Below are 9,487 nucleotides of genomic sequence, written 5' to 3'. Positions count from 1 at the left end.
CTCCGCACCGGGCACTCTCCGAGCCTGCAGGTTCGTTACTCCGGCCTTTCAAACTCTCCCGGCTCGGAAATTTGCCCCACGCAGACTGCTCGCGGTTTCTGACTCTCTCAAATCTGCTCAAATTCACTTTTTTATGGGAATCTGACAGACCTTGTGAGAGAGCTCCGGTAAGAGGCTGCCTTCATGCGGCCATCTTGGCTCCACCCCCAGGAGTTTACCTTGTATGGTGCATTAAAATATGTTGTATATGTTTGATTTCTTTCCATTAGATAATGAAATCTGGCAGATATTCCTGTTTAGGGATGATTGTGCTGGCTGCATCAAGACCTAGAGTAACACGGATTCCAGGATGAGATAAATAATTATTCAAAAGAGTTTGGCCTAACTATATAGAAACATTCAAGTGATGAATGCCAATTTTTTAGAATATGATATGCAGGCAGATGAATGAACTGTTGATCTTGGATTTATATATAATGAATAGAGATGCTGCAAATGATCAAGGACTTTGGTCCAGAATTGCAAAGGAGGAGGAAGAGAGTGGGCTGAATTGGCCTTGGGAAATCCAAAATGCAGATCTTCCCTTTGTCTTCACTAGGTTACTAAATTAGCTTCTTAAGTGAACTACTTATTTCTAGGCCTTCTTTTTCCAAACATCCACCACAGACTTGTGATGAGAAGTTGCACTGAAGGTATTTTATGCCCTTCTCTCCTGGGCTGGTGAGAGGTGACTATGGGGCTCTGCTCAGATTGACTCTAATGCAAAAACAAGGCAAAGGAGTGCAGCAACAACATGGGCACCTATGGAGAGTTACTGCAGATCACAGCCAAAAATTTTGTGAAGTTTGGGCCTGCATCCTAGATCATGAGATGAAGAAAATTTGATATTACATAGAAGTATAATTAGGTTGCCATGGACACTGAGTTTCCAGGAGAAATGGCAAGAACCACTGGAGGGGGAGGAACCAAGATGGAGAAGTTGAAGCAGTGACTCACCAGAGTTCTCCCACAAATTCCTTAACGTACCTCTAAGAAGTGGATTTTAACAAATTTTGAGGTCTTAGAATCCACTGAGAGACAGAGTGTGGCACATATCCAGCCCAGGACAGGCCTGGAAAGTTGATAGGAAGGATCTGTTGCATCATGGTGGAAGATCACAGAGAACCCACACTGCATCAGCACAGACTTGGACATAGCTGAGTGGAAGCAGGCTCAGGCAAACTCAAACAATTGCAGCAGTAATAATCTCAAAACCTCTCAGCACAGAATGGGGGTCTTTAGGAACTGGGTGAGAAAGAAGTGCAAGGCCTGTGGCAGGGGTAGCAGTTACTCCTAGAGATATCAGGCCACAGACTAAATGTATGAAAGTCATCTACTTGAATTTCTGGGAGCCATGATGGCAGAGTAAACCATAAGCGCTCTCAACCCATCCCCACACTTGTTGACCTTGAAAAACTTAGAGAATATTGCCCCAGGAAAAATCCTGGAATAGAGGAACCTAGGGGTACAGCAGTCTTTTAGCTGGGGATTTTAGGGAGATTGATGAGAAGGACCATCTTGCTGTGGCTAAAGGGGTCCAGGGTAGGACCAGAGGACTTCCAGTGAGCCCCACCTCAGTAGATCACTAAGAGATCCTGAGCCCCAAAGGGATGGAGGTGGCACACACCAACCCAGGTGTGCCTCTGCAGAGTCAGGGAATCAGGAGACACTAGCATGGGTATCAGCAACTGAGCCTATCCAGCTCTAGGGGAGGAGGTGACCTCCAGCAGCCAGACCAAACTTCACCCACACTTCCCACTGCAAGCTCCAGTGCAACCCCAAGGAAACTCAGACAGACCTGGCCTGGGTACACCCCAGCTAGGGTCAGCTCAGTACCAGATAAGCTGCAGCATTATATATCTTCTAGCTGACAGAACCAGAGGTGAAAGCACACAGAAACAGTAACTAGGACCCTATCTCCCAACACAGGAGGTATAGGACAGAGCCACCTCTGCCCCAGAAACAGAAATTCACTTTAAAAGCCAGGGAAAAGGCAATCACCATGAACAAGAAGCAGACTAGAAAAGAAAAGACCATAGAATCTTCTATGGGGACATGGAAGATCAAGATATGAATTCAGAAGAGGACAACATTGACACTATACCCACATATGAAAGTCCAAAAGGGAATATGAACTGGTCTCAAGTCCAAAAAGAATTCTTGGAAGAGCTCAGAAAGGAATTTAAAAGCCAAACTAGAGAGGTAGAAGAAAAATTGACTAATGATTTTAAAAATACAGTTGACAAAATGAAAAAAAAAATTACTGAAGACAACAACTCCTTAAAAAGTAAAATTGGCCAAATGGATAAGGAAGTACAAAGCCTATCTGGAGAATATAACTCTGTAAAAGTAAAACTTGATCAAATGGAAAAGGAGGTACAAAAACTAACTGAAGAAAATAATTCATTTAAAATTGAAATTGAACAACTAGAAACTACTGACTCTATGAGGGATCAAGAAAAAGTCAAACCAAATCTAAAGAATGAAAAAAATATAAGAAAATGGGAACTATCTCATTGGGAAAACAAGTAACCTGGAAAATAGATCCAGGAGAGAAAATCTAAGAATTACTGGTCTACCAGAAAGCCATGATGAAAAAAAGAACCTGTACAATATCTTCCAAGAAATCATCAATAAAGACTGCTCTCAGGTCCTAGAACCACAGGGCAAAATAGTCATCAAAAGACCCCACAGATCACCTCCTGAAAGAGATCCCAAATTGAAGAAGCCAAGGAATATTGTAACCAAATTGCAGAATTCTCAGGTCAAGGAGAAAACATTTCAAGCAAGCAAAAAATAATAAACAATTCAAATATCAAGGAACCACAGTCAAGGTTACACAGGATTTTGCAGCTTCTAAATTAAAATATCAGGGGGATTGGAATATGATATTCCAAAAGGCAAATCAGCTTGGACTATAGCCAAGGATCAACAGTCCCACAAAATTAAGCTTAAACTTTCAGGCAAGGATATAGATATTCAATGAAATAAGATTCTAGACTTTCCTGATGAAATGGCCAGAACTCAATGGAAAATTTGATCTTCTAATACAAGACTCAAGAGAGGCATAGAATGGTAAATATAAAAAAATAGAAAAAAATACCCTGTTATTTTTAGTTTACAACACTCAGTTCCACATGATTTGGAGTTCCAGATTTTCTCCCCTCCCCCCTTCCTCCCCAAGATGTCATGAAATCAGATATATCTTCTACATATAACTTCACATCAAACTTATTTACACAATAGTCCAATTGTAAAGAAGAATTATGACTAATGGAATGAATCATGAGAGAGAAGAAACAAAACAAAACAAAAAAAAGAAAAACGAGAGCAATAGTTTGCCTCAATCTGCGTTCATAATCCATAGTTCATTCTCCAGATGTAGATAGTTCTTTCCATAATGAGTCCTTTGGTATTGTCTTTGCACCTTGTATTGCTGAGAATAGCCAAGTCTATCAAGGTTAGTCATCACAGAATCAGTATATCTGTGGTTGTGTACAGTGTTCTCCTGTTTCTGCTCCTCTCAGCATTACATCAAGCAGGGTTTTCCTGGTTATTATGAAGTCTATATCTTCCCCTTTTCTTATAGTGCAATAGTATTCCATTACATTCATATACCACAACTTGTTTAGCCATTCTCGAATTGAAGGGCATCCCCTTGATTTCCAATTCTTTGCTACCACAAAATGAGCCACTATAAATATTTTTGTACATACGGGTCCCTTTCCCATTTCTGTGATCTCTTTGGGATACTGCCCTAGAAGTGGGGTTGCTGAGTGAAAGGGTATGCACATTTTCATAATCCTTTGGGAATAGTTCCAAATTGCTCTTCTGAATGGTTCAATCAGTTCACAACTCCACCAACAATGTAACAGTGCCTTTTTGTATTTTTAGTTGGGAGAAAGAAAGGGAGGTTAATGAAAGCTGGTGGGAGTTAGTAATGTGATAATAGTAAAAATGATATCTTAAAGGGTCATTGTAATATTTTGTGTAAATTCACACAAGGGAAATTCAGCTACAAAGATGACAAGAAGAACTGTTTTGAAATGCAAATATAGAAATATATTTCAAGCAAATGGTATGAGGTAGAATTCATAGTTTCACATACAGTTCTATTTCTGCATGTTTTTATGTATGGAAATTTCTCTTTGTGGTGTTGAAACTTAGTAATAAATAAAAACAGTTGTAGTATATATATATGTGTGTGTGTGTGTGTGTGTGTGTGTGTTTGTGTGTATATATATATGTATATGTGTGTGTGTGTGTATGTATATATATATATATATATATATATATATATATATATATATATAATGTTTTCAAGCAAAAAAACTCATTGGAGAATTTAGAAGTAATGCTGACTATCAGTACCAACTATTGAGATGTAGTGTACAATTGCTAAAGATAATTCAGCTTGCATTGACATTTATGGATGAACAAGGGGAATACCCTCAGGAACCTCAACATGGCAGCTCAACGTAAACTTTAATTTAACAGAGGACATATATGCCCAGGACACCATAGAGGTCCTAACAACATTGGGTATCCTGTTTCAAAAGAATCAGAAAAAAAGAATGAGAGACAGTATTTTGTGGAACTTCTAATGAAATCTACTTTGACCTGTGTGAGGGTATCAAGTAGTTTTCATTTGACATTGGTCATAAGTTTGGCTATTTAATCAAAATCCTAACAAACTGTAACTGGCCAGAAGAAAAACTGGGCTTCTTTGAAATCCTCTGATTGTTCTTTCTGGTCATCTATACTACCAATTACTTCACAAAAGATGCAAATACTTCATTGGTGGACTGCAGGAAGTTGCTGAGCAGCAAGAGTTGGAGCACATAGGCCCACAGTAAAAGATCTGATTCATTACCTATGGAAATGACCTTTTTTCTAAATGTGAGAAGTGTTCTTTGATGATCACATCGATGATGTCAAGTAATGTGGGAACTTGCTGAGTCTTGATTCAGGCTCCTTCTCTGTGCAGAACTCTAAGGAAAATGTGTATGAAAGAGAGACCAACAAGTGGTAATGACATATAATGGATGGACTACAAGCCTTAATATTTTGGGCTACACATGTGTTTGTACACAAGAAGACTATTTCTTTTTTTTTTTTTTTACCATGCCTTCTCAAACCATTTTCTCTTTTGTCTTTCAGTATTATTTTTGACCATTCCTTCCACATATCCTCATTGGAAGCATCTTCAGGTAAAATTAGATTGTATAACTAATCTATCTATTAGAAAGCATGTGTGGCCAAAGGAACCATTCATATCATAATCATTCTTTTGGTAAACATATCTGCTTGGTCTTAGTTTGTACCTGACATCTCTCCCATCATTCCGAGATTAACAAACAATGATGATAACTTATTGCTCTATTTCATGTCTATCTCTTCCAGAATGCAAGAGTTTTAGCTATTTGAGACTGTGGACCATCAATTTTGCACTTTAAAGAGTGACAGAGATCCACTATTTTAGCAGAAATTTGGGTTTTCTTTACTAATAACCTGAAAGTTCATCGTTTTCTAGTCTTACACAGCAGTTTTTTTTGTTTTGGACCCATGGAAAATAGTCTATTTAGTTTGCTGCAAATTGTTGACTTGGGAAAGATCTCATGAAAGGAAAAGAGGGAGTATTGAAGAGTCAAGCCACTCCACTAGCGGGCCCTGGGTCTTTGAAACCATGCTCACCAGGACTTTGGATAGGTCTCTGACTAGGCTTTGGGACTAAAGAAGTGCTTCACAGCTGTTTTCCACCCATATATCAGAAGTACTAGCACATCTGTGGCATGGTCACATCTGTGCCTTGCTTTACTTCTTTGTTCCTTTAATTACCCTAGGCTGACCCTCACCACTCCCCAGTGATGGAGTCAAATTTACCAAGCCCTTGTTATAGCGACTCCAAAAATCAGTATGTCCAAAGAGAGCAAATCACCACAGGGATGTCTTATATCAAATTAAACTAAAAGAGATGGGATTATACCTCTGTAGTTGTTACAAAAACAAAAATAATCAAGAGATTAATTGTAGAACAATGAAACAACAAATTAGAGTGAATAAAGTCATCTGAAGATTGTAATGCTTATTTTCTGTGTATGTTGGTGCAACATATTTTCTATATATTGACAGAATAACTGTGAAATACTCTTATCCATGTAGACAAGAGCATGTGATCAGGCCAGAATATGTGAAAGATCTTTTAAAATTAGAAACTAAATGCTACTCATAAATGATGATGGATAACAAGTCATGGTGTATGTGTTATTTGCACTTAACTAACATGGTATTAGCTATTTGCCAAATTGGCTTATGCCCTTGTATTTTAACATTCTTTTCTTGTTGATTTATGATGCTGTTACTGAGTGGTCCTTCCTCAGAAAGGTTATTTGCAAAACACAAGGCATTATTTGTTTTTAAAGCTTTTGTAAATAAAAATTCAAAAATGTTTTCTTAGCCTAAAAAATAAAGCTCAGGTCTGTTTATAGTCTCTTGTGTGCAAGAAATTTTAGTGGCTCTCCCTTGACTCCAGGCTAAAACCTAATCTCTTCTGTTTCTATGTTGTATCCCTCCCACCAACACCTCTCTTGAGGGCAGACACAAAATTCATCTTGTTTTGTATCGACAGCACCTATGAGACTGCCAATCATGGCAGTTAGAAGTTAGTGAATGGCTGTTGGAAAAGATTATATTGAACAGCATTTAATTCAATTATAAGGTAATGTTGTTCAGTCATGTCTAAATTTTTTGTGACCCCAATATAGAGTTTTATTTTAGCAAATATATTGGGTGGCCTACCATATTCTTCTCCAGTGGATTAAGGTGAACAAAATTTAAATGACTAGCTCTAGGTCACACAGTTAGGAAGTATCTGAGGCCAGATTTGAATGCAGGTCTTCCTAACTCTAGGGCCAGATCTTTATCCACTGAGCCACCTAACTGCCCCTCCAGAATGGAGTGCAGAGATGATAAATAGAATTTAAATTCACTGAGTTTTCTATTGTGATAAGATAGGTAAACATTGACAGCCATGGTCAGGAATATCAAAATGGAAGTATCAAGATAGATTTAGGATGAAGATTTAGATACAGGAATTGTATAAGTAATCATTGGAGAAATAGGTGGGTGTAGAGTGAGAAAAGAGCCAAAGAAGACGATGAGATGTTAGCAAAGGATACAGTGAAAGAGTAGCCAGTAATTTAGAAGGAAAATAACTAAAAACAGTACAATGAAAGTTAAGAGAAATTAAAGTGAAATTATGATGAAATATGGGAGAGCATTAAAAATATTTGGGGGGGCGGAGCCAAGATGGCCGCATGAAGGCAGCCTCTTACTGGAGCTCTCTCACAAGGTCTGTCAGATTCCTATAAAAAAGTGAATTTGAGCAGATTTGAGAGAGTCAGAAACCGCGAGCAGTCTGCGTGGGGCAAATTTCCGAGCCGGGAGAGTCTGAAAGGCCGGAGGAATGAACCTGCAGGCTCGGAGAGTGCTCGGTGTGGAGCGGCTCCAGACCAAGGCGGAAGCGGCTGGCCGAGAAATCCACATGGGAGACGGGCTGGGAGAAAGCTGGGCACCTGAAACCGGCAGAGATCCCCAGGCCTCTCAACACAGGACGGCAGTCTGTGGGAGCGACGAGAGGCAGCGCAATGCCACCAGCCGTGAAAACACCCAGTCCTGACACTTGCAAAACCCAGGAACTCGGCTCTTGAACTTCCGGAAGACTCAATGGCCAGGTAAACGGCTCTAATCCCTCCCACCCTCACTCAGAGAATTCCTCGGGAAAAACAAAAAAAGAGAACTGAAACAGAGGAGAGAGTAGTGGGGCTTCACAGGACAAATACTAGAAGCAGGGGTCAATGCCAGGAGCCCAGACATAACCTTGCTCCCCCAGGGGAAGTGCCAGACATCAGCTCAAACAACAAACAGCTGAGACCATTGCTGAAAAGCAAGTGCTGGAGAGCACCCACAGGGAGTGAGACGCCAGGGAGCCAGACCCCTCCCCCACACCTCAGGAAACTGAAGGTTTTAATTCTAGACTCAGAACCCCCAGAATAAGAAAGCTGGGACAGAGAGCCCAAACTTAGAAATTCATTGTAATGCCAGGAAAAGGGAAAACAACAAACATGAAGAAGAATACAAAAAACCCGAGGACAATAGATTCTTTTTATGGAGACAGGCAGGATCAAAATATCGAAATGGAGGAGGACGGCATTGACACGGTAGATACATCAGATACCTCAAAAGCTAATATGAACTGGTCTCCAGCCCAAAAAGCACTGCTGGAAGAGGTAAAGGAGGATTTTAAAAACCAAATTAGGGAGGTAAAAGAAAACATGGAAAAAATGGAAAAGTCCCTAAAGAATAAGATTGGCGAAAGGTCTACAGAGATACAGAATCTAAAGAGAGAAAAAGACATCCTGAGAGGTGAAATCAACCAATTGAAAATGGAGGCTCAAAAGCAAAATGTAAACACTAACACATTTAAAATTAGACTTGAGCAAGTGGAAGCTAATGAATCTACGAGGCATCAAGAAGTAATAAAACAAAAGGTAAAGAATGAAAAAATAGAAAAAAATGTGAAATATCTGATTGGCAAAACAACTGACCTGAAAAATAGATCCAGGAGAGACAATTTGAGAGTTATTGGTCTACCGGAAATCCACGATGAAAAAAGGAGCCTTGACAGTATCTTCGAAGAAATTATCAAAGACAACTGCCCAGAGGTCCTAGAACCAGAGGGCAAAATAGTCATCGAAAGAATTCACCAATCACCCCCTGAAAGAGATCCCAAACTGAAAACACCAAGAAATATTATAGCCAAATTTCAGAGCTATAAACTCAAGGAGAAAATACTGCGAGCAGCCAAAAAGAAGCAATTCAAATATCGTGGAATTACAGTCAGGATCACGCAGGATCTCTCAGCTTCCACATTAAAAGACAGGAGAAATTGGAATATGATATTTCGAAGGGCAAAGGAGCTGGGACTACAACCAAGGATCAACTATCCAGCAAAACTAAGCATAATTTTCCAGGCAAGGCGATGGACATTCAATGAAATAAGGGAATTCCAGACCTTCCTGATGAAAAGGCCAGAACTCAATGGAAAATTTGATCTCCAAATACAAAACTCAAGAGAGACATAAAAAGGTAACCAGGGGGAAAAACCCCACAAACCTCATTAACCAATAAGCTTAGGTTGTTTACATCTTTAAGTGGGATTATATCATCTTATGTATGTTTTTTATGTATATATGTATATATATATATATATATATATATATATATATATGTGTGTGTGTGTGTGTGTATATATATATATATATATATACACACATATATAAGTCATTCTTGTGAATGGTACAACTATTATGACAAATGAAAGGGATATACATAAGTTGTGAATGCCTGTATAAATTAACCAATGTAAAGATATAAAATATAAATAAGA

General features: G+C 39.1%; 1 pseudogene; it reads left to right on the top strand.

The window, feature by feature from the left end:
• The first annotated feature begins 759 nt into the window (after positions 1-759).
• On the top strand, positions 760-7,521 carry LOC118837805 (annotated as a pseudogene).
• The last annotated feature ends 1,966 nt before the right edge of the window (positions 7,522-9,487 follow it).

The sequence above is a fragment of the Trichosurus vulpecula genome, chromosome 1 (genome assembly GCF_011100635.1).
Source record: "Trichosurus vulpecula isolate mTriVul1 chromosome 1, mTriVul1.pri, whole genome shotgun sequence".
Lineage (NCBI taxonomy): Eukaryota > Metazoa > Chordata > Mammalia > Diprotodontia > Phalangeridae > Trichosurus > Trichosurus vulpecula.
The sequence above is the reverse complement of the archived record's forward strand: the minus strand, read 5'-3'. Positions and strand labels throughout refer to the sequence as shown.